We start from the raw sequence: 25,641 nt of genomic DNA, 5'->3' as shown, positions 1-25,641 counted from the left end.
ATGTACGTTTATGGCGCTTAATTGTGCAACTTGCAACTATTGAATACAAATATTTATGTCACTTAATGCTACTTGAAACCATTTAATGTGTATATTTATTCCACTTAATACAACTATTGTGCTACTTGCAATACTTGCAAACATTTTACATTTAGATTTATACCATTTAATACGACTATGGTGCTATTTGCAACCACTGATGTGCATTTATGTCACTTAATATGATTATTGTGCTACTTGAAACCATTTCATATGTAAATGTGTGTAAATACGGTTATTATGCTACTTGCAACCATTTCATATGTATATTTATGTCACTTAATAAGAATTATTGTGCTACTTGCAACCATTTATATATATATATATATTATATGTCACTTAATATAATACAAGTGCTTTGTTACTTGCAACCATTTAATATGTATATTTATGTCACTTAATACAATTGTTGTGCTACTTGCAACCATTAATATGTATATTTATGTCACTTAATACAATTAATGTGTTACTTGCAACCATTAATATGTATATTTATGTCACTTAATACAATTAATGTGTTACTTGCAACCATTAATATGTATATTTATGTCAGTCAATACAATAATTGTGCTAGTTGCAACCATTGAATATAGTGGCATGCGGATCGATAACTGAGGCAATTTTTTCCATCTGAAAATAATGTAAATCAAATATATCTGTTCCAGACATTCAAAAATATGAACGACAAATACATTTTTGTGAAAATAAGTAAATTAATTACTTAATAGTTATAAATGACGAAGGGATGGAACTTATTGTTGATGAAGGTGTATCTCACCTTTATCAAATTGCTGACACTCGCAACTTTCTTTGGCCCCATGGCGAGTTATTTAGCACTCAATAAAAACGCATGGAACAAAACGAGTTTGTTACATGCGAGTTCTTTAAAACTGAACTTTTTTGCATTATTTTTGTCAATGTCATCAATCACACATCAACACCCGTGTGTCTATATCATTTTCATCCTATTTATACACTCATCACTCCACTGCTGCTGTTACCGAATGCTGCTTTATGGTATACATATGCACAAACATTTTTTAAAACGTTTTTCCTCCCTTGTATGTTGTGACAGTGCTGCATTTCTCTTTGCTGACATATTTGTTGTCGTTGTTGCCATAATGTACTGTAATATCATCACATGTGGCTGGGGTAGATCACATGGTTCTACTCCTTTTGAGAGATTTGCATCCATTTTGACTCCACTTCAGGGTTTGACCTTGAAAACATGGCTATGATGATTTATATCGTATTACAGCAACATTTAAATTGAAAAAAATCGTGTGGGCAGAGCAACAATTGTCAATTTTTGCCACAATTACCTGGCGTCACGTGACAGCGGTGATGCTTCAGGGTCAACGTGCACGTTTTAGTGATTCTGCCGTGTTTTTAAAAAGATTTTATATGTGTGATGACAACTTCATGAGCAGCAGCGTGTGTGTGTGTGTGTGTGTGTGTGTGTGTGTGTGTGTGTGTGTCACACTATTAGCAACTAACCACAAGTTGACATCCTCCTCCTGGTTGCGGAGGAGGTGGTGGTCTGGCCGTGAGCCCCCGCACGTGTCTAAACAAGCTCTCTATTACACCAGAGACCTCTGAGGGCGCTCCCCCCGAAGAGCCGGGGTCAGGGGTCGTGACACCGGGGTCAAAAGCGTTACAAGGGTGGAGGCCGGGGCGGGGGCCCATCCAGCGTTGTTTGCTTTAAGACGGCAAAGATCACAAACACATTAACTAATGCCGATTAGGAGGGTGTGTGTGGGGGGGTGGGGGTGGCGGTCTCTGGGGAGCATGTTGCGTCTTATTAGCAGGGCCTGACCTTAGCCCCCGCCAGTGACCCCAGGCAATAGACTAGTGCGGTGGTGCACTTTCAGCTCTGCAGTGAGAGGAACGCTCCATCAGCATCCTGCAGCATCACACGCTTTTTTTGTGGTCTGAAGGTTCTGCCAGCACGTGTTCTCCGTCCGCGCCTTAAAATGGGCGCACGTGCTCTCATCGGCACAAAATGGCGGACCTGAGACATGCGCACTATCGACGTACTACACCGTGTGATGAAAGTGGAGTAAAACGGTGATTCTCATGTGTCATAAATGAACGGTATTGATCATATCCCTCAGTTACATGCTTTCATCACACAGTCTCTCAAATATCAATAAATGTCAGCCAAGGGTTCTCAGAGAACATCATCAGCTCACTTTCAGCCCAAACACCACATTATCAATTATTATTATTCATCACAAGTCAAGACAACGCCGGAGAAATCTGTGATAAGTCATAGAAATGTAAAAAAAAATAATGAATATCTACGACGTTCCCCGTGTAACGCAGAAATTCAAATGGAATACGTGAGTCACACTTTTGTGCATAAATGTATATTATTTGACATATTTACTAGGAAAAACTGCTAAATCTACTACAGAATACAACATCCATGTATAGAATGTCAAATCAAGGCAATTCAATTCAATAAACAATTCAATCAATCTTTCAAATGCTAACTGATGTCAACAAATAAAGTCACTAAATGACTAAATCACTAAATAAAGTTGAAGTCATATCTTTGGTGTTAAAAAAGTATTGTTTTAAGTTTTAGTAAGTTTTTTGGAGTAAGAATAAAAAAATAATAATTCACTGCAGGTTTGAAAGACTTTTTGAACACACACGTCACTTTATGTAAAAAAAACCCAACAACAACACAGAAATCAGTTGTTGCTGTTTTTTGCAATAATTATGAATAGAAAAAAACGTTTTTTGCAACATTTTTTTATAAATAAATGTCAAAAAAAATATGTCACTGCCGGGTTGAAATGAAAATTATAAAAAATACACGTCACATTTAAAAAATATATATACTGTATATAAACACAACATAATTCAATTTCTTTGTTTGCTGCATGGTACATTTTTATTTTAAATGTTGCCTGACCTGTCCATTCAAGTGGTGTGTGTTATTTTATCTTATTTTATTTAAATAGCCAGCCAGACCCTGCTTTTTATTTTTATGATCGGCTTCCAACATTTAGAGAAGAAAATATGTGCAAGAATTTACACTTATGGCCTATAAAAATCAGTTCTAGAAATGTATTCAAGCTTATTTTCTACCTATTTCCCCGCTCTTCTACTACTGCAAAATGCTGTGGTGCAAATACGAGTGCAGATAATTAGTTGCCAGCATTTTGTGAATGTTAATAACCCAAGCTAAAACAGCAAAGTGTGTCTTACAGCAATGGAGCAGAGAAAAAAAGGACAAGAGGTCCAGTGAAGTCCGAGAAAAGGGGGACATGAGGTCCAGTAAAGTCCAAAGAGGTGGAAAAAGAGGAGAGGCGAGAGCCGACCCGCTGCTGCTGCTGCTGCTGCTGTTGTTGCATCGGACCTCGGCGTGGACAACCTCTCCGAAGAGGGACGCGCCCTTGCTCTAAACTACTGCTGGCAGCCCGTCAGCAGCCAAACTTATTGTCCTGCAGCGAGGACCCGGTCCAAACTTTGGACACACAGCGCCAGACTACAAAAAGCCACTAAAACGAACACAAATGCTGTCCATTGATCATGCTGCCTATTTCTGGTATAATGGGATTAGAATAGAGTTGTATTTACTAGAATGCAGTCCCCCTTGCATCTATAAAAAGATGCATTTAAAAGTATAATGATGCTGTTTTTGACTCTGCTTTGAGGTTGCTTTGTGTGTATATATATATTCAATGAAAAATTACACAAAAATGTACTAAATATGTCGCGGTACGGTAGAATTCCACTTAATAGTAATTATGGGTATACTTATCTTTTCTAAAATTTTCACAATACAAGCACTTTTGCTTTGTGGTACGTCCAAAAATGACATGAAAGTAAAATTGAAATGGCATCACATCACAGAGTTTCATGTGTTTCAAGCGCATTATTTTGTTGTTTTTGTGCTTATTGTGTTGCGGCACAAACGAGCCAGAAAAGTTGCGACGAAAGCGTGTTTGCTAAAAAAATACATAAATGATATAATAGATAATAAGCAGTTGGTTTGTGAGTGTGTTTCCTAAAATTCCATAATTCAGAAGCATGCCATTGTATGTGGTCATGTGCAATTTGTTACCATGTTATTTCTTTTTCGACTAAATTGATATTCTACCTTTTCTCTTCTTTTTTGTAGATCCAGGTAAAGATGAGCTTCCACAATTGTTTTTTTGTAACTTTAGTGCAATAATCTCATCCCATCCTCCCGTATCATATCTTAAAAGGTATTGCATCCATTTTCTACATGTACAATATATTTGCCTAGCTTCTGCGTAGCTGATCTATCACTCCCATCCACTGATCTCATCTGTCCATCATACAGTATCCTCTTTATTTTTTCCAATGAAAGCATTTATTTTGTTAGATTTTTGTACCCTCCCGACCTCCCCTATCGTATCGTTGACGTCCACTGCATCTTATCAGTCATATTTACCTATCAGGAACATTATCAATTGTATCGTATGTAATGTGTCATAATATGCAGCTCTCATAACTAGTCTATCAATATATCGTATCTACAATGTACATCCTACCATATCATACATTAAATGGTATCATATCTACTATATTGTATCTAATGTGCCATATTGTATCATTCATATCCAGTGTTGAGTTGTATCACCCACTGATTTGTGTATACGTTGTATCACATTATCTCTACCGTATCTACTTATCGTATCGTATTGGTCGTACTGATGTAAAAAAATCAATACAATAGATGCAATAGATACGAATGTTTGTCTTGGGGGGCCTAATCTTCAGTTGTTTGTTGTTTAGTTGTTGTTTACAATGTTACTTGGTTTTAGGTCATCTAATTCAATTTTAACAGCATTGGTCAAAAACAACTAAATTGATATTCTACCTTTTTTTTTCCCTAAATCCAGATAAAGATGTGCTTCTATAATTGTTTTTTTTTCAACTTTTGTGTTTGACTTTTGTGGAATAAATTGTGGACCCCCCCCACCACCACCACCACCACCACTATATCATTTTATGTCTATATACATTTGTGCAATATATATTTTTTAATAGTTGCTTGATTTGTATTTTGGTATGCAAAAACTCTCCTTTCCACCCTATTTGCCATCGTCGTTGTCATCATCATGACCTCTTGCGACCTCTCGCTCCAGCCTTGCAGCCGTACGAGGGCCACTGAGGGAGAAGTCAATTTCATCCTCGCGATAAAACGCCGTCAGCCTTTCCAAAGTCCACGCTTCCTTGGCTGGCTGGGAGCGAAGAGTCGAGCCCGAGTATGCGTTTTTGAAAGCAAACGCTGAGTCAGCACTCACAATTCCACATGTCCAAAAGGAGTAGGAAGAAGTATTTATATTAATATATTACGTTTTTGCAGCGTTCAACACATTACTGTCAACTAAGTGGGTGAGACACGCACTTCCTTGCTCCATTACACAGTATTAGAAATGAGCAGCTACTGATAAGTGAGCTAAAATGTTTTTATTTTTCTTTTTAACTCGATGAAAAACCCTGTATGAAGTCACGTTACCATCGTTAAGTGGTCATAATTAAGAGTAAGCTAGCCCTCCACGTGGCTAATGTTGCGTTAGCAAGGTACAGTAACCTTAATCTCACCGATTTGCGCTACGTTAATGTTACCTCGTCTCGGCTCTTCCGCGCCATTCGGGAGGGGATGATGCAACATATAAGATGCGCTGTTGTGGTATGCGAGTGCCGCGTTACAACGGCTACACGTCGCGGTTTTAACTTGCTTTTTAGCCACATTTTCTGTCTGTTTTTTACATTTTGTTTTCCTTCTCGTTCGTTGCCTCGTCTCTTCCTTCCCACGCCATCCCGCTTCCCGCTTCGTGGGTGACTTAAAGCGCGCCGGTGACGTACGCAATTCCTCGAGGCAGAAAAAAATCCTCGATTACAAGAAATCTCAGCATCAACTTTGCTCTGTGCTCCTTTTTCCACATTTTTGCTGTTTTTTTTTACATTTTCCAGATATTTCAATTTTCTTGTTAAATAATCTTTGGATATTTTCCTAGGCTCCAGCGTGCGTCCTAGTGAGGATAAGCGGCAGAGACGATGGATGGATGGATGTACATTTTCCTTTCCGAATATTATGACTTTTATTTCCATAATATTTTGACTTTATTCCCGGAATATTGTAACTTCTTCCTCAACCTAAAAAAAAATACTACTACATCTTTTAAAAAATAAAATGTTGTCTTTAATATTGCAAGTCTATGCTACTAAAATATGTTTTTTTCTCTCATGAGAGGTTATTTTCGTAAAATTGCAACTTTCTTTCTCGTTAAGAGTATGACTTTTTCTTTGAATATTTTCACTTCATTCTCGTAAAATTACAGCTTTATTTCCATTTCTGCTTTCGTGTAAATGTTCTTCTTGGGATTAGAACTTTTTCCCCATCCCAACTTCATTTTGTTCTTTGTTTCTCCTAACATCATGACTTTTAAAAAATATTTTTTTCTTACCATTTCAACTCTATGCAATTAAATGGGATGTCCGGTATTGGCTTTTTTGCCGATAATGTCCAACTCTCAATTTCCGATTGCGTTATCAACTGATATCGATACCGATACCAATATGCCATATCTCTTGGAGTAGAACGACTGGACTGGACAGGACTGGACTTATTACCTTATGATGTATTTTTATTATGATGTATTATTACTATTATTTATTATGCACAGTATGATTGGACTACAAATGTGTTGTGTTTATGAATATTTTATTTTCTTATCTTTCTTATCTCAACGAGTGGCTGCCTTTCAAGCAGCTCTGTTTGTTCATTCAAGCACATTTTTACGTGCCATGAAAGCGACGACCCGCATCGGTGTGATTCCCTCTTTTCGCATTGACATCGAGGCGGCAGAGTCAAGCGGCTAGCAAGGAAGTGGCGATTCAAGCCTTCGTTACCTTCTATTAACATGGGAAACGTGAATTCACTGCCGAACAGGATCGACAAGCTGGCAAGAACGTCGAGACCTTCAGGGAATGGGAGGCAGTCCTCCTTTCATGCATCCTCAGTGACAATTACACGTTCGCACATTTGCGCACATTCATGCACGGATATATACGTGCAGACATGCACACACATGGAGATATTATATTAGATATTATATTATTTTGTCCTCTGCATTATGGGGGATATTCTGCCAAAGTGGCTCAACCAACCCAGGCTTTGTGCTCAAGATGCAACTCAATAAAACCTAAATTCCCCCAACAGAATTGAACGGTACTTGGACGGTGGTTATCGACTTACTTTGTCAAGTCCGGTTTTCGGCATCACATTTTTATGCCAATATCGGTCCGATATTTATCCGACATCCCTAAAAGTTACATTATCCTTCCTCATAATATTACCAGTTTCTTTTTGTAAAATTGAGACTTTTTTCTTTTAATATTTTGGCTTCATTTTCGTAAGATTGCAGCTGTTTTTTTTGCACTTCTTGTGTTGTTTTTTTCCTCAACTGTTTCAACTTTAGAGTTTCTTCTTGTAATTACGACTTTATTCCCAAACTAGTTTTCCAAAAAATTACCATTTTATTTGTTGTTTTGTGTGTTTCTCATAATATTATGACTTAAAAAAATGTTCTTTAATATTTTAACATTATCCTACTAAAATTACAATTTTTCTTCGTAATATTACGTTATCCTTGTAAAATTGCTGCTGATTTTCAAATTTTGCTGGTGTTTTTTTTGTTGAAATATATATATATATATATATATATATATATACATAGTTTTGTTTTTTCTTAAATTATATTTTTAGAATGTGCCGTGGGCCAATAAAAACACAGCTGCGGGCTGCAAATGGTCCCTGGGCCGCACTTTGAACACCACTGATCTATAGTATTGTTTCATAAAATGTCATAATTCAGAACAACGTCATTTGCATGTGTTTATATGTGCTAATGTGTTTTCTTTAGAGGGAATGTGTTTTATTCATATTTTTACAGTGCTATTTGTTTTAGGTCATATAATTCAATTGTAACAGCATTTCACAAGAACTACTACGTTGATATTCTACATTTTTCCTGTCTTTTAGATCCAGATAAAGATTTGCTTCCACAATTGTTTTTTTTTCAACTTTTGTGCATGTACATATGTACAGTATATTATTTATGGTATCAATCTATCTCATCTTCCTGTCATATCGTATCAATCTGCCACATTGTATTAGATCGTTTATACCGTATCGACCTATATGTAGTAGCATTTTATTAGATGTACATCACATGAAATATCCACCCAATCCATTTTCTATGCCGCTTATCCTCATTAGGGTCGCGGGGAAATGCTGGAGCCTATCCCATGACTTCGGGCGAGAGGCGGGGTACACCCTGGACTGGTCGCCAGCCAATCACATGGCACATATAGACAAACCATATGAAATATGAATATCATTATTTCATCTGGGGCCGCACGGTGGTCTAGTGGTTAGCATGTTGGCCAACACAGGAACAGCCTGGAGATCGGGAAGACCTGGGTTCGATTCTCCCTTGGGCATTTCTGTGTGGAGTTTGCATGTTCTTCCCGTGCATGTGTGGGTTTTCTCCGGGTACTCCGGTTTCCTCCCACATTCCAAAAACATACATGTTAGGTTAATTGGTGACTCTAAATTGCCCATAGGTATGAATGTGAGTGTGAATGGTTGTTTGTCTATATGTGCCCTGCCATTGGCTGGCCACCAGTCCAGGGTGTGCCCCGCCTCTCGCCAAAACAGTCAGCTGGGATAGGCTCCAGCATACCCGCGACCCTAATGAGGATGAAGCGGTATAGAAAATGGATGGATGATTTCATTTGACTACTATGCAATACTTTTGTAATATATACAGTATATAGTGTGAAAATAAAAATAATAAAATAGAAATAATACGTAATATGCCATACATTAAACAATATATACATATATAAATATATAAATATATATATATAAGTATTTTTAGGCAATAAACCCCATGCACATTGAGTATTTTATTTGACATTACATGTACTGTATACGTTTATTGGATTTGACCACAGCTTTATATGTTAGCACTACTGTATATACTGTGCTCGTATAGTCCAAATTAGAATTATTGGCTACAGTGTGTGATAATAAAATATCCCAAAACATACATTTTGTTTAATAAATAAAGTAAAAAAATGAATATACATTTCAAAAACGTGTCTATATTTTTGGTTTTTCAGACTTTTTCGGCAATAAACGCTACTTTGGCTGTGGTGGGAGTGAGAGAACAAACAGCAGCCTATAAGTGCAATCAATTGGCTCTGTAATGGGGAGGGAAGAGGGGGGGTTGAATGTTTGGCTGATAAGCTGGCAGAGGACCAAGCGCTAATGCCCCTTAAATGTCACACACTACAGCGTACAGAGTTGGGACCGGAGAGGAGAGGACATTCATATTTTAGGGAGGCAAGTGGGTGCACCCTGGGACACAAGGAGTAGTGGTGGTGGGGAGGAGGGTGGAGTCAGGCAGTGCACGTGTGTACAATAAAAAGTGAGGAAAAAAATACTTTTTTTTCCAAGTTGGCTGCGTCTCACTCGCTCTCCCTCAGCACACTAGTGTTGGTGTCGGTGGGGGTCGGACCGGGGATTGGGTCTGGTGTTGGGGGTGGGGTCGGGTTCCCGGAGAGAGGAGAGAGTGATTTTTTTTTTTTTTTGCAGCCGGGTGAAAGGCTGGCGGTCATGTGTGCAGGCCTCATGACAAAAGGTCCTTTTATGTGCAGCGTATGCAGATAGAGCAGCCTCCTTTGTGCACAGATGGAGATCCCATGCCTGGGTCTGCCCGTGGCCGCCCGGAGGAGGGGGGGCCGGGGTGTCTCTGGCATTGAGTGCCATCACTGTGTCTGGTTGGGGGAGGGGCAGACCCAACCTCACCCCCCACCCCCAGGCTCACTGAGGGAGGAGGAAGCAGAGCTACAAAAGCTTGCTAAGAGGATGCACACTGCGGTTGCTAAGCAAGCCAAGTGTCACTGGTGGAGCAAAGTCAAATATTATTCACCTATACTTAAAAATAATAAACATGTAATGATAAAATATTTTCCCAAATACTGTACATACAGTATATACTGTATATATAACACATATACTGTATCTCATTCATGAGTTTTCTTTATTTTCATGACTATTTACTATTTATCTCAAAACTATGAACGAACACGTGGAATTAAGTACTTAACAAAAAAGTGTGAAATAACTAAATATGTCTTTTAGATATACGTATATGTTGTGTCCGATATTTTTTTGATTGCACTGCAAACGCTCGGTGCTCTGTCAATGAGATTCATGAGGTCGTCACCTGAAATGGTTTTCACTTCACAGGTGTGCCTTGTCAGGGTTACTTCGTGTCATTTTTTTGCCTTATTAATGGGGTTGGGACCATGGGGTTGTAGTGTGCGTGTCCAAACTTTTGACCTATACTGTGTGCACGTGTGTGTGTGTGTGTGTGTGTGTGTGTGTGCAATATGTGGAATATAGCGTGGAAAAAAGTATGTGTGTGAAAAAGTAATTGTCCCCTAAACCTAATAACTGGTTGGCCACCCTTAGCAGCAACAACTGCAATCAAGCGTTTGTGATAACTTGCAATGAGTCTCTTACACGCTGTGGAGGAATTTTGGCCCATTCATCTTTGCAGAATTGTTGTCATTCAGCCACATTGGAGGCTTTTCCAGCATGAAGCGCCTTTTTAAGGTCATGCCACAGCATCTCAATAGGATTCAGGTCAGGACTTTGACTAGGCCACTCCAAAGTCTTCATTTTGTTTTTCTTCAGCCATTCAGAGGTGGACTTGCTGGTGTGTTTTGGATCATTGTCCTGCTGCAGAACCCAAGTTGGTTTCAGCTTGAGGTCACCAAAAATGTCCGGACATTCTCCTTCAGGATGTTTTTGGTAGACAGCAGAATTCATGGTTCCATTTATCACAGCAAGTCTTCCAGGTCCTGAAGCAGCAAAACAGCTTCTGACCATCACACTACCACCACCATATTTTACTGTTGAAACTGTTGTCTGAAATGCGTTACTTTTACAACAGATATAATGGCACACACACCTTCCAAAAAGTTCAATATTTATCTCGTCAGACCACAGAGTATTTTCCCAGAGGGCTTGGGGATCATCAAGATGTTTTCTGGCAAAACGGAGACGAGCATTAATGTTCTTTTTGTTCAGCAGTGGTTTTTGTCTTGGAACTCTGCCATGCAGGCCATTTATGCCCAGTGCTTTTCTTATGGTGGAGTCATGAACACTGACCAAGTGAGGCCTACAGTTCTTTGGATGTTGTTGTGGGGTCTTTTGTGACCTCTTGGATCAGTCGTTGCTGCACTCTTGGGGTCATTTGGGTTGGCCTGACACTCCCGGGAAGGTTCACAACTGTTCCATTTTTTCGCCATTTGTGGATAATGGCTCTCACTGTGGTTCACTGGCATCCCAAAGCTTTAGAAGACATTTTCCACACAGTCAAACTCAGTTATGGTTAAACAGGAGGGCAATCACTTTTTCACACAAGTAGGTTGTATGGAGGTTGGATTTTTTTTTCTCCCTTAACAATAAAACGTTTCATTTAAAAACTGCATTTTGTGTTCATTTGTGTTGTCATTGACTAATATTTAAATTTGTTTGATGATCTGAAACATTTAGGTGTGACAAACATGCAAAAAATAAGAAATCAGGAAGGGGGCAAACACTTTTTCACACCACCACATATATACTGTAATACTACGTGTGTGTGTCTTTGCTGGGCAGTATTAAAAACAAAAAGTCCACATATGATTGACTAAAATGCTTAGGGAATGATAAAAGGAGGTATTGGCAAGTATCTCCAAACTTAACTTTTTCTCCAAATGTTGTTTTTAAAGTTTTTCCATGAAAACAAAAGTATTATAAATAATATTAAAATTACTAAAATATTAAACACATACAAAATATATTTTTTTACAAAAAATAAAAACGTAAATTCATTAAACACATTGTAAAATATTTTAAAAAATCAAAATGTAAAATTAATGTTTTTCCATTGCCCGGCACCAATATACATATATACACATATACGTTAAAAATACTGTATATAAATATTAAAACCAAGTAAATTTGAGTGAAAGTAGAAATACAGTAGCGCAGTGTAATGTTACACTTCCACGGCCACTGACACACAAGTCTCATCACTCTAGTAGGTTCCTACTTTGCCACAGTACAGTTAAGTTACACGGGTCTTTTCATCACAAAGCACGACCTTATACACATATTAAACCGGACTAAACCTACACATTGAACTTTGCTTGATTAAATATGACAAGTCAAGTGCAAGGGATTTCAACTGACCACTCCTGGGAACCTGCAAGTGTTTTAGTTCTACAGACAGTTTAAGTAGAATGTCCAAACACCAACTTTTGGTTGGAGAAAGTTTTGCCCATCATCCGCAATCGTTAACTGAAACATGAACACACGTCTTTCCCTTTTCTGTGCGTTCCAAAGATATTAAAACAGCTAGCACGAGGCAGCTAACAACGCACGTAATGGGATGTGTGTGGAAAAGTTAATGCTAGGTTATAAATCATGCCTCTCACGTGTCCAGTATAAGGTTGGCGCAATAAGCTTAAAAGTTGGTCAACTTTTGAGATTCCACACGCTACCAACTAAACATCCGGACAGACTGAAGCAGTGGATATTGGCCCTCGAATTAGACCCGACGACATCGCTTGGAAGACTCGGCTAGATGCTCGTTTGCTCTCAGCATTTTTTTCCTGAAGGACTATGCTGAATTTACTTTACCCAGTGTGAGCAGACATTGTAAGCGACTGTTTCATTTTGCTCTTATTTTGTCATTGAAACGTTTAGCACTGGTGCTACATGCTAATGCTATGAGAATGGCCTAGTGTTTCACTAGAGCTGGATCTGCCTAGCACCCAGCAATGTCATTCTCTGCCTGGGGTGAGTAAAAGTAAAAAGTCATCGTCGGCGTCTCTCACAAAATGTTCCATGATTAGCGGTAGCGAACACACTCTATGCTGCTGTTGTTGACGGAAGTAGAATTCATTGCTCTGGACTCTGTGTCCAGGAAAGAGGTTCCGGTAATGCTTAGAACGACCAAAATATGGCAAAATACTGTAAGTATTACGTGTTATCATGAATGTTCCTGTTACTACTTGGTCACGGCATGTATCTGAAACAATTCAACATTGTTGGAGGTTTTTGGAGGTGTTTTAATAGAGGACTTTATAGGCGGAAACGGTGAGCTGCCTCGTGCTAGTAACGTTTCAAGATTTAGAACGCACAGAAATGAGAAAGACGTGTGTTCATGTCTTACATGAGACTGTGGGTGATGGGCAAAATTCCGAACAAAGTTTGTTTTTTCTTTAAAGCGCATGCAGAGGTAGATGAAACTGCTGGATGCTGACCACTTCTGATACACCAAATGCAGCTACTGCCATCATTTCAGCGTTAATGAAAACTACGTCAGGCCTGTCGCCACAGGTGTTAATGGCAATGGTTGTTTACTTTTGTAGACCAAAAACTAAACTAAAATGGCCTTTTTTAAGCAATTCCCGGCCAAATGAGAATGCATTACTCAAGTACTTTTGACACCTAAGCACTCAGTCACTTGATGTCTTCCCATAGTTATGGTTTCATCAAGTGCACACGGTTTTATGCCTATTGTTTATCTCAGGGACTAAAGATGGAAATTAGCCACTAATTAGCTGTAATCTTGCATATTTACATAAAAATGTTAATCACGTCTCTGTCTCTCTTGCCCGAATCCATGGTTGGACTGTCTTTCGTAAACAAATCTGTAAATCTACTTCTGCCTTTGAAAAATAAACAATAAACAATAATTAAATAACTTCCAAATGACCAAAATGACCCTAAAACGGGCGCTCCAAACCACCGAAAGGACAAGATCGTGGGTACAAGCGGCAGAAATTAGTTTCCTAGGGTGGCTTGGCTCTCCGTTAGACATGAGGTGAGAAGCACTGTCATCCGGGAGAAACTCTGAGTAGAGCCGCTGCTCCTCCGCATTGAGAGGAGCCAGATGAGGTGTCTCGGGCATCTGGTCAGGATGCCTCCCTGAGGAGGTGCTCAGGGCACGTCCAACCGGTAGGAGGCCTCAGGACACGTTGGAGAGACTATGTCTCTCAACTGGCCTGGGAGCATCTCAGGGTCCGCCGGGAGAAGCTGGACGAGACCCGACCTCGAGTAGGTGGAATAAGATGGATTGATGGGCTGTCTCTCTTAAATAAATTAGCAAATCTGCCTTCAAACAATAAACAAAACAAAGATTAAATAACCTGGAAATGATCTTTAAATGGGTGCTCCAAACCAAATCAAGTCGACTTCCTGGGCTTTTTCGGACATTCTGGTTGCGAGGGCCTCAAAATAAACTGAATCTTCATTGCCAATTAATACTGGAAATGATGCTCTTGCACAGCTTTTATGGACGCGGGCTGCTTTTTTGTGTGTAAGAGTCCTGGTTCTGCTTTAGAGGGAGTTTTTCCTTGCCTCAGTCACCAAAGTGGACTGGTTTTCTTTAATGTATGAGTAGCGTGGTTCGAGAACATCCTGCGTGAGCTGCGATACTTAATTTCCTCTCTTTGACCCCCTCCAACAATCTCCCTGCAATTTCCAATGGTGAGAGTGGCAAAATGCTGTCAGCACGATGAAGTTTTCCATGCGGATTTACGGCCCTTCATCTGACGCGCTCTTTCATTTCACCCAAATTAAAATGTCCCTCTTGCAGGTTTTTTTCTTCTTCCTCGAGCTCGGATGTGTAATTTGAACGCCGCGGCGCAGAGAGGCCCGCTTCCCAACTTTGCCAACATTGGTCAGAGCTGACAAATTATAATGCTTTATATCAAACTCCCGTCTTTCATCATGTCGTACTTGAATCATGCCTGCGCAATTAAAGCCTCGATCCGCTCAGTGCAACAAGATGCATCATCAAAGCTCCTTAATGGCTTCAAATGCGGGGGCCCCCATTTTCGATGATGCACGACTAAATTACGTTTACTCCTAATGCCATAGTAACAGCTCCGCTCCGGAGTGGACGTCGCGTCTCTGCGAGGCAGCAAGCAGCATCTGCTGGACACCTGGAAGACCGCAAACCTTCCTGCGCCCCCGTCAGTAACCTGGAGCGGGGGGCGGTTTGACCCCCAGCGGGATCCGACCCGCTCAGCTGGAGCCAAGTGGCGCACTCAACATGAGCGTCACCTAAATCAAAGGCCGCATAAATAACCGTCAGCCTGGAGTGACAATAAACATGTCGGCGCCTACGTGTGCAGACAGACAACAGCAGGCAGGTGGGGCCAGATTGATTTTGGTCATTATTTGGCTTTTTTTGGGGGGGGGGTAATTTTGTTATTTTTATTATAATGCTGGTGTGCAAATTTTTCAATTATGTGCACATTAACAGCGTCTCATACATCCATAACTCAAAAGTATAGAGACACTTCCTCATGTTCGTCAATGAGAAGGTGTGTGAAAACTTTTGACTGGTCCGAAATTTCTATTTCCATCAGCAGATTTACTTTACCATTTTGCGCTTTTTTTTTCTTTCCAAGTTTTGAATGTTATGTTTTAAGATAATCTGGAGTGTTTAGAAATGATGGGAACAATAGAGCCGATTGTGTGGAACTGATTGTTGATTAATTGCGTCGTGAAGCAATTGAGGGCAAAATGTGCACTACTTGGCTGCAACCAGCAGAGGTGCTGTTGGTTGACTCGTTGAGCGACATATGTGTAGACTTTTCTGTCAACCGTGGCATCTAAAACTGAAAAAAAAAGTTTAATAGCTTGGAAATTGTCAAAATAACCCTAAAATGGGCGCTTAAACCAAAATGGCCGACTTCCTGGGCGTTTTTACATGGATTCTTAAGACTTTTTTTTGTGTCGTGGTATGATAAACGCGTGAACCTAATTTTGACTGTCATTGCTTGCAAAATTTGCAATACAGTCCTGAAAAAGGTCATCAATTTGCCAAAAAAATAAGTACATGTACGCTGATCAATTGTTTAAATTGTTGTTTGGAATTGTCGATGAATCGCATCTTGAGGCTCCGAAATGGGAGTGCACTACTTGGCTGGAACCAGCAGAGGCGCTGTTGTTTTACACTCAACTTGTTGAGCTTTCATACGACCTCTGCCTTCTAAATTCAACACAAAATGAATAACTTGGCCAAAAGGACCTTAAAACGAGTGTTTCAAAGCAAAATGGCCGACTTCCTGGGCATGGATTCTTGAGACGTTTTCGTGTCGTGTTGCAAACGTGTCTCTAATTTTGTGTCAATCAGACACACCAGTAGCAGAAGCTAATTTTTTAAATTTGCAAAACAAGTCCTGAAAAATGTGATTCACGTGCCGAAACAATAGAGCATGTCACATTATTCTATCTTTTAGCTTTTCATGCAGTTCCTGTATCGGAGGGTGTACCTAACGTTGTGTCCTGGCCTTGAAACAAATCACGTATGCGTGGGCGTGTGTTATTATAGCTTCATGTGTAAAGTCACACGTGAAGAACATAATGGCGAGTAGACGGTGATAGCTTTTATTAATGAGCACTAATCGCTGGAGTGAAGCGTCTCACAAAGGGGACAGACGCTGAAACCAAAGCAATTATGCAGTGCTGGTCTGAGCCCTTACGCAGCACTTAAAGCACTTTTTAAAAGGCCACCTGGGCACAATGTGCTGCTTCCACAACTTTTTTTCGGGTGCAGTTTTGGCCCCCATTTTTTTTTTAACAGTGGCTGGGGCCTGATTGTTAAAAAGCAAGGAAAGTAATCCCTGGAGTCGGGCCACTAAACCTGCTCCTTCCCCCGTAACCATGGCAGCAGACAGGTAGTGTCTGGGTAGTAACTGGGCAGCCTCGGTACTTGGACACCTCCTCTTCATTAAAAAAATAAAGACGTGTCCAGGCGTTTTTGAGGAAATAAAATTGGCAGGTGAACACCGTGTTGGACACGTGCCAGCTGGGTTCCACATCATGAACAGTCCTACTGGATATTCTGCACCCAGAAAAACACACAAGTCAGAGTGAAAGCCTGTTGTAAAACAGCACCGGAGCTCTTAAATGTTTTTTACATACAAGCTTACGTTCAAAGGACACAACATCAGGGAAACCTGCACAATGACGTTAATAAACAGGACGCACGTGATTGCTTCACCTGCGAGGTTTTATAATTATTACAGCTGAATGGATCATTTAATGGGTGGTTTTTATTTTTGGGGGTAAATTTTGACACAATGTTAATATATATTAACAAAATTCAATATCATCAAAGTAAGAATGAATTCATTATTTTGAAAATTATTAATTGTATGTTTTCATATTTTAGAACAAAATATTGTCAGACGTGAACATGTGCTTGCTTTTTGTCAAGCTTGTTATTTGAAATGATAGCAGCACATTCATTATTATTATTGCTTAAAAATTGCTATTAAATCTACACATACTTTGTATAATTTTAACTCAATTAAACTCCATTCAATTTATTTATATAGCCCCAAATCACAACAGCAGTTATCTCACGGCACTTTACACATTCATCAATGAAAACACAGGACCAACTGAACCCCCCCACATGAGCAAGCACATGTTGACGGAGGCAAGGAAAAACTCCCTCCAAGAAACCTTGAACAGAACCCAGGCTCTGTGGGGCGGCCTGGGTTATTTTATATTTTAGAACGTCAAAGATAAAAATATAAATCAAATAAAAAATAAACTATGTGGACGCTAACAAACAACATGCTGCATTTTTAAGAAAGTCATTTATTTATTTATATCTATACCCGCGACCCCAGCGAGGACAAGGACAGAAAATTGATGGATGGATACATCTATATCTATAATTTGAATCATTTAGATTCAAGTTAGATTAAATCATTTTCTTTAACATTATAGCAACTCAGTGAATGTTTTGTGGTGATTTGGCATTTTTTTGGTACGTTGATAAATTAGGCAAAATTATAATAACACATTAAAAATACAATTGTTAAACTATATAAAAAAATATAAGCGAAAATAAGATTATTAAATATATTCACATTTTTTGACATTTTAGAACGTAAATGATTAAAAATAAAAATAAACATTGTTAAACGGGACCATATTAAAGGTGCTACATTTTTAAGATAGCAGTTTTATATATTAAAGTAATTTCATTAATATGGTATCATCAATACAATGAAAATTAAAATGAAAACAAAAGTGCTTCAGCAAACTCGTTCAAATGAGCTCTTGCATGAATTGTAAGGAGTTTCTAAAGCTCATAAGCACCTTAAATCTTGTTAAAAAAAAGTGTGTACTGCATAATTTAGAGGTTTCCAGCAGGATGGCATAAGCGCTAATAAAAATGACTATGTGCCGGCATTATGTGAGACTAGACGGCCATAAAATCCATCTTTTAAAATGAGAACTAATTCAGATTGCAGCTAATGCACGGTGCTGCGCTACTCTTTCTATCCCGTTGGACTTCAGCTCCAGAAACCCTCAGCCTGGACCACGCTTTCCCGTCTGCCCTTTCTGCAGGGAGGCACACAGTCTCGCTTGGCCTTTCCTCCTTTCGCCGCCGCTCCCTCGTGCCCCGTCCCAGTTGCTATGAGACACTCGAGCCGGAGCCAAGGCCTCCGCCATTCATCACGGCGAGGAACAAAAGCCAAAGCGACGGACAAAGCAGGGCAGAGCAACTCCAAGCAGCTCCCACTTAACACGCACATCACACCTCAGAGTGCTCTGCTGACATACAAATGACCAATTAAATCCCTCCCTGCTTTCCTTCGATGTCCTCTGTCCTAACAGCAGCGGGAGTCAACAAGGGAATCGACAGGTTCAAGTATGACACCTTCCGGGAAAGTCCTTAAAGCAGAAATATGTAACAACACAGGGCTGAAAATGACTTAGAAAAAGGAGAACGGCATCTGTTGTTGCTACGGCGACCCCTTAACCACCTCCTCTTGTGGTGTATCATGTCGGTGGACCAGCCAGGACAACTATTGTATGGTCAACACTGCTTTATTAAGTTGTGTGATGATCAAACATTGTTTTTATTACCCTCGGTGGTCGGCTTCCCTATTTTTCTAAGATTTCTTTCCATATTTTTCATAATTTTTCACAGTTTCTCAGTTACATTTGGTAACTGTAGGCAAGATGGACACCGTTCGCCTCACCTTCAAGCATTAGAACCATGTGACTTCTCCCAACCAACCCGTGCTGAGAAGCAATGATAAAGAAACCAAAATGTTATCATAAAATCCTAACACATAATGACATTAATTTGAATACATTTCAAAAATTAATGCCAATTATGAAACAATCATGATAAAGTAAAGAAAATATGCATATTTAAGCCATCTTTTTCGTTAATTAAGCATTTCCAAGCATAAAAAAATGGCGAAATGAACTAAGTAGGGCATTAAGACGCATTCAAATTGTGACATGCAGTATTCTACACTGGTCACTAGGTGTCAGTAGGTCAAACGCCCGAACAACAGGCTTTTATTGCAGGTTTCAATTGAACAGGCACAATAATAACAACATCATAATCATAATAATAACTCGGGCTACTGTTGCGGCCGTAATCCAGCTAAAACTCAACTATGAGTCCCCTACGTCACTTTCTGTCCACACGTCTGGAACGCGTTTATTGCAACACACCTGAGCACAAGTCTTATTTAAATCATAAATGGCTTATTGCAGTGCTTCTCAATTAGTGGGGCGGGCCCCCCCCCTTAGGGAGGGCGCGGTGAACTGTCGGGGGAGTGCGTGAGAGGCAGGGAAGACTTTCAATATTAGTGCCGACCTGCCGTCATGTGTGACTTTGTCTTACTCAGCATGCAATTTGACTCTTGAATACGCTTGTACGCTTCACTGCTCTCCATTTTGTTGCATTTCACTGGTTTCACAAATAAATAGATATTATCAGTTTTTCCATATTGCTTCAAATCGGGTGGGTGCGAAAACATTTCTGGCTCCCAGTGGGGGCATGACAGAAAATAATCGAGAACCATTGGATTATTGTCTCTGATTCTGTCCACAATATTGGGTAATATGACTGTAAAGGTGACTATTTCATGTCTAGATATTATAATAATGTTAAAAACTGTATTAAGGAGGGTTTCTATGCTCTACCTCCAAAAATATTCCATTTATAAATAAGGAATCCTACTGTCCGACAGTAAAATAATCACTGTCAAGACTGCAACCAGTTAACCGCGATAAACGAGGGACTACTGTAAATCAGTTCCCCATAGGGATTCTAGAGCAGGGGTCACCAACGTGGTGCCCGCGGGCACCAGGTAGTCCCCCACGACCACATGAGGTGCCCGCAAGCCTGCTTTTCATTCAGGTTTTCAGTTAATAATGAAAGAACAGTAGAAATAAATGCATTCTGAAATGCAAAATGTGAGTTGTGGACACCAGCATTTTGTTCATGTTCTGGTAAAACAAGCATATTTGATCTGTTTGGGTTTAAAATAAGCTCTGAAAATAAATGTTACTAAAATGAGTAGCTCTTGGTCATTTTCATTTTGTAAAAGTAACTCTCACAAGGAAAAACGTTGGTGACCCCTGATCTAGAGTAACAAATTACTTCAATAGTTTGTATATAAATAATAATAAAGAATATATTTATTAAATCTCCATATCATACAAAAATGATCGTTTAACATTTGTTATTATCTCAAGTGATAACTTAAAAAAATGTCCAAAAGAATACATTAAAATAGACATCCCTATCAAGCAGTAGAACAATGTGACTTCTCCCAATCAGTGCTGGGAAGTAAGGATAAAGAACCCAAAATATTATAATTAAGTCATATAAATGTAATGAATTAATTTAAATACATTTAAAAAAATGGATTTTAATTAGTTAAAATCAGGGGTCTCAAACACAATTTACCTGGGGGCTGCTGGAGGTAGAGTCTGAGTGAGGCTGGGCCGCATCAAGTATTGGGAGTTGGGCTGGGAATCTCGGGGTAGCTCACGATACGACACGCGATACATGGCTCACGATAACAACAATATCTTGATACAGTAATAGGGTGAATCAAAGGAATAAATAAATCATTTCACAGTTTATATTTCGCGGGCCACAACTTTGAGACCCCTGATTTAGAGCTTGCGGGCCGCATTTACAGTAGTGTTTCCTGTCAAGTCGCGGGCCGCAAAATGTGACGTGACGGGCCGCAAATGGCCCGCGAGTTTGAGACCCCTGGTTAAAATGATGAAACGTTGTTATGGATGTAATGCAAATTATTTTTAAAAAATTATTGGGTTACAACGCAAATTTTCCAAGTAATTTTTGTGTTCCCTATAGAGATTCCAGAGTTGCAAATGATTTCATACGTTTATGTATCAATAATTTCAAAATATTCATTAACTTTCTATGCTGCTTAATCCTCATTAGGATCGCGGGGGTATGCTGGAGCCTATCCCAGCTGACTTTGGGTACACAGCACATATAGATGAAAAACCTCCTTCCTTTTTTAAATTACACTTGTCAGCAATAGGTGAAGCCCGGGAGCAAAAAAGCTTTCAGTTTGTCTCTATTCTCTCAAGAATAGAACTTGTGAACTTGCAAAATGCATCTTTGATGGCACATCAAAAATAAATTAAGTGACTCCGATGTATCAGGGCAACATGAACCCCATGACAGATTTTGCAAAAATCATCCAAAGACATTTTTTCACTTCAAAAAGCTACCGCGAATTAGCCAACCTAAGAAACAGCAAAGTAAAGTTAAGTGGCGATACGGCTGAAGCTAAACACCGCGTGAGAACCGCCAACAGACAAGCAGGCAATCAGTCTTCGTAATTGGGCGGGCCGCCCCGATTCAAGCTGGACGGCGTGGAAGCGAGCGGCCAGCTGCCGAAGCGCTACAGTCCAAACCTCAACACAGGCAACACCCTTCCTCACTCCCGCTGTGTCTATAGGGATCGGGGTGGGGGGGTCAGATGAATTAAAAGTGACGGCTGCAAAATTAAAACTCCCTTTGTTTTGTGTTTGTCCGCCTTTCTTTTCAAGGATCTGCTGGAGTTTTCTTCCACAATTCACATGACTGATCACAAAATCTCTTTTTGGATAAAAGAGTGGACGTTTGCATGATTTCTGATAGGAATAGGAATTTCACAATCAGGGCCGAATGCCAGGATCAATTTGGGCCCAAAATTTGCTAGCAAAAAGAACTAACTAACTCATTCAATACCAAAGACAAGGTGATATGTTTTTATAATCCCAGACGCCCGATATCAACAACGTATGTCTGTGTCTTTTACATGTCTTTGCGCAAGACATAATGACGCAACTCTCCACTAATGCCTTTCACTTCAGAGCACTTTTAAGTCCTGAAAACGGCCACAAGGTGGCAGAAGTGCATTTGATAAGAGCTCGGCAGGGTTCATGTGAACAGAAAATCACACATGTGGAGGAGTATAGCGTGCAGAAGGTGACGCATTGTCGGGAAATTTGAATGCATGTGCACGCGGGCACACGCGCGCACAGGTATGCACACACACAGTTTCAAATGTGAAAATGTTAACTAGTTAGTGGTTTCATATTTGTAAATAGTTATTTTGATGTAAAACAACCCCCTTTTTGGTACAGTTGTTTAGATATTTGAGCTGTCACAAAAGAAAAAAATATTTGTGTCAAAGTGAAAGTTATGCTTGAAATGTATCTTCACAAAAAAGCTGGTTTTCTCCCTTTTCTAGCTGGGAACTGATATTTTCCTGAATCTTACCTATGTTCTACTGCTGATTACGAAAGAACGGAAAAAGGTAGAAACAAACTTTTTTTTCTGATGAAAGAGTCTTTTGGGGAGACGCACGGTGGTCTAGTGGTTAGCATGTTGGCCAACACAGTAGCAGTCTGGAGTTCGGGAAGACCTGGGTTTGATTCTCCCTTGGGCATTTCTGTGTGGAGTTTGCATGTTCTCCCCGTGCGTGTGTGGGTTTTCTCCGGGTACTCCGGTTTTCCTCCCCCATTCCAAAAACATGCATGTTAGGTTAACTGGAGACTCTAAATTGTCCATAGGTATGAATGTGAGTGTGAATGGTTGTTTGTCTATATGTGCCCTGCGATTGGCTGGCCACCAGTCCAGGGTGTACCCCGCCTGTCGCCCGAAGTCAGCTGGGATAGGCTCCAGCATACCCCCGCAACCCTAAAGAGGAGAAAGTAAATGGATGGATGGATGGAGTCTTTTGGTAGCTTCCATGTTTATATAGTCATAGAACACAATATTCTGTGTGCCTTGAGAGCAGTCAAAACCCTCTAAAATGTCCGGTACTGAAGGGGTTGTCTTTTAAAAAATGGCTGATATTGAATGAGTTAAAGCACATGTGTCAAACTGGTGCCCTGGAGGGCCGAGACGCTGCAGGTTTTCTCTCCAACCAGTTTCTTCAGCAGGTGATTTCATTGATGAGCTCCTTCCCTCCAACTGAAGGTGTTGATCATTAAAATCACCTGCTTCAGTGACTGGCTGGAAAGAAAACCTGCAGTGTCTCGGCCCTCCATGGCACGAGTTTCACACCCCTGAGTTAAAGGGATAGTTTAGATTTTTTGACATGAAGTTGTATGACATCCCCATCAGCATCGTAGTCCATTAACAGCGACTTACCCCCACTTGGTCTCCTAAGGCCAATTCTGGTCAGATTTCTGTGTTGAAGGACGTAGTTTGGCTTCTCAAAACAATATGCCTTCAGAAGATTAATACATTTGCATCGCAAAAATGCCTTCTGAAAAAAATCCAACCTCTGCCTTTATGTCTGTCTCCTGCCGTATCCCTGCCTGTGCGTTCATGTGAATGTCACGAAGACACTCCCATCTTCTTCCGCTGTGAACAAGATGGCCGCGGCGCTCAGTCGCAGAAGTAGATGCGAGTGTCTTTGTTACATGCACATGAACGCACAGGCGACAGCGCGCAGGGACACGGCGGGAGACAAATATAATGCTGAGCATTTTGTGACGTTAGATTTTTTTGAGAAGCCATTTTTGTGATGCAAATGTATTAATCTTTACTTAGTTGTCCCCAGCAACAAAACGGAACTACATTCTTCATCACAGAAATTGGACTTAGGAGACCAAGTTGGGGGGGGAGTAAGTCGTAAGGTAATGGACTACAATGCTGAAGGGGATGTCATACAAATTCATGTCAAAAAATCGGAACTATCCTTGTAAGTGTCGAAGGCAGTAGAGACAGTCATGAAAGCGCATGGTATCACATCCTTAAAAGTTTGCAGATGTGTTTTAAAAAGAGGTGAGGTAGTAGAAGCAGAAAATCTCCAACTGTTGGGATGGATTTTAACCCCAAAATGCTCAAAAAAGTCAAACAAGGCTGAATATTTGCTGTACTGTGCTGGAAGAGTCACAACATTGCATTATATGCTGCCTGCTGCTCGGAATTAAGATTGTCAGGACTGATGTTTGCGTTGACGCCGACCAAAGTATATAATATAAACCTTTAACCTGTAACGCTTCTGTGGTGAGCTGGAGTCTATAATCAACAAGAGACGATCTGAGACAAGTTGTTGCTGGTTAAAGGCGCTCCTTTCTATGCTGCAATCCAGACAATCACCTCACCCATGTTGCCTAAAACAACAAACGTGCCACACAACGTAGCCTACCCACTACACCATGCGGGCATAAAAGTAAATGTCTACGCATACCAAAATCAAACCCGTATCTTCCCTCCGCAAAGCACGCTGGGTCATGACAGTAATCATAAGGACTACTTTCCCAGGAAGTCTTAGATATGAAGGGGAGTGGGTGGGAATCTGCCACATTGAGAATATGTGACGGGGAGGGACACGAAAGCAAGAGTTGCAAAAAAGTTGTATTTTATCACACATCGGGTTTTTGTTTTCAACGTACCCTTTCATGGTTCACTTTGTTGCATTTTTGCTGTGTTTTTGCTTGATTACAATACGTGGAGGAGGCCCTCTGGGAAGTAAAACACGACCAATGTTCACAATAAGCTGCTCCACCAACATGACCGTCTTCTGTCTATGGAACTTCCCTGCTAAACAGGAAGCAGCGAGCGAGCTGCTTTTCTCCGGCCGCCCCGGCTGGACTCGGAGATCGGCGGCTTTGCCTGTCTCGCGTACGTGGACGACCCGAAGCGCTGTTGGCGTCTGGCGCGATGTGAAAAACTGCACATTCAGCCAAAACAGACAATAAAGCAGAATGGAGGAAAGGCGCCAAATTGCTGGGGCAATTCAATCCTGAGGCTCATTTTTCCAAAATGATTCACACTGGAAGGGAGAGTAGAGCTCGCCTTGTCCTGAGATGAACTCAGTGAGCTCTGTCAGCATTTACAAGGAAGTGTGGGTGGGACACACACACACACACACACACACACACACACACACACACACACACACACACACACACACACACACGACTGCCTTCTCTGCAGATTCTTTGCTCAACTGTGGATTTAGGTCGTGCATGCACACATTGCAGAGGCGCTGTTTTAACAAGACATCTTCAAAGTGGCAGAAGAAGACCACAAACATGGACTGTGGGCAAGAAAAAAAAAGAAGCCAAATAAGGGCAGTGCAAGAGGAGGAACGGGGTGGGGTGGGGGCATGTTACATGCTCTGTACTGTACAGCCACTGCTTGTAACATGACTGCGGGA

At 40.4% G+C, this 25,641-nt stretch overlaps 1 long non-coding RNA gene across 1 annotated transcript in view; it reads right to left on the bottom strand.

Annotated features, from left to right (window-relative positions):
• LOC129181168 (uncharacterized) overlaps nt 1-25,641 on the bottom strand; it is a 58,103-nt gene that overhangs the window by 28,933 nt on the left and 3,529 nt on the right. The window lies entirely within an intron of this gene.

The sequence above is a fragment of the Dunckerocampus dactyliophorus genome, chromosome 5 (assembly GCF_027744805.1).
Source record: "Dunckerocampus dactyliophorus isolate RoL2022-P2 chromosome 5, RoL_Ddac_1.1, whole genome shotgun sequence".
Taxonomy (NCBI): domain Eukaryota; kingdom Metazoa; phylum Chordata; class Actinopteri; order Syngnathiformes; family Syngnathidae; genus Dunckerocampus; species Dunckerocampus dactyliophorus.
The sequence above is the reverse complement of the archived record's forward strand: the minus strand, read 5'-3'. Positions and strand labels throughout refer to the sequence as shown.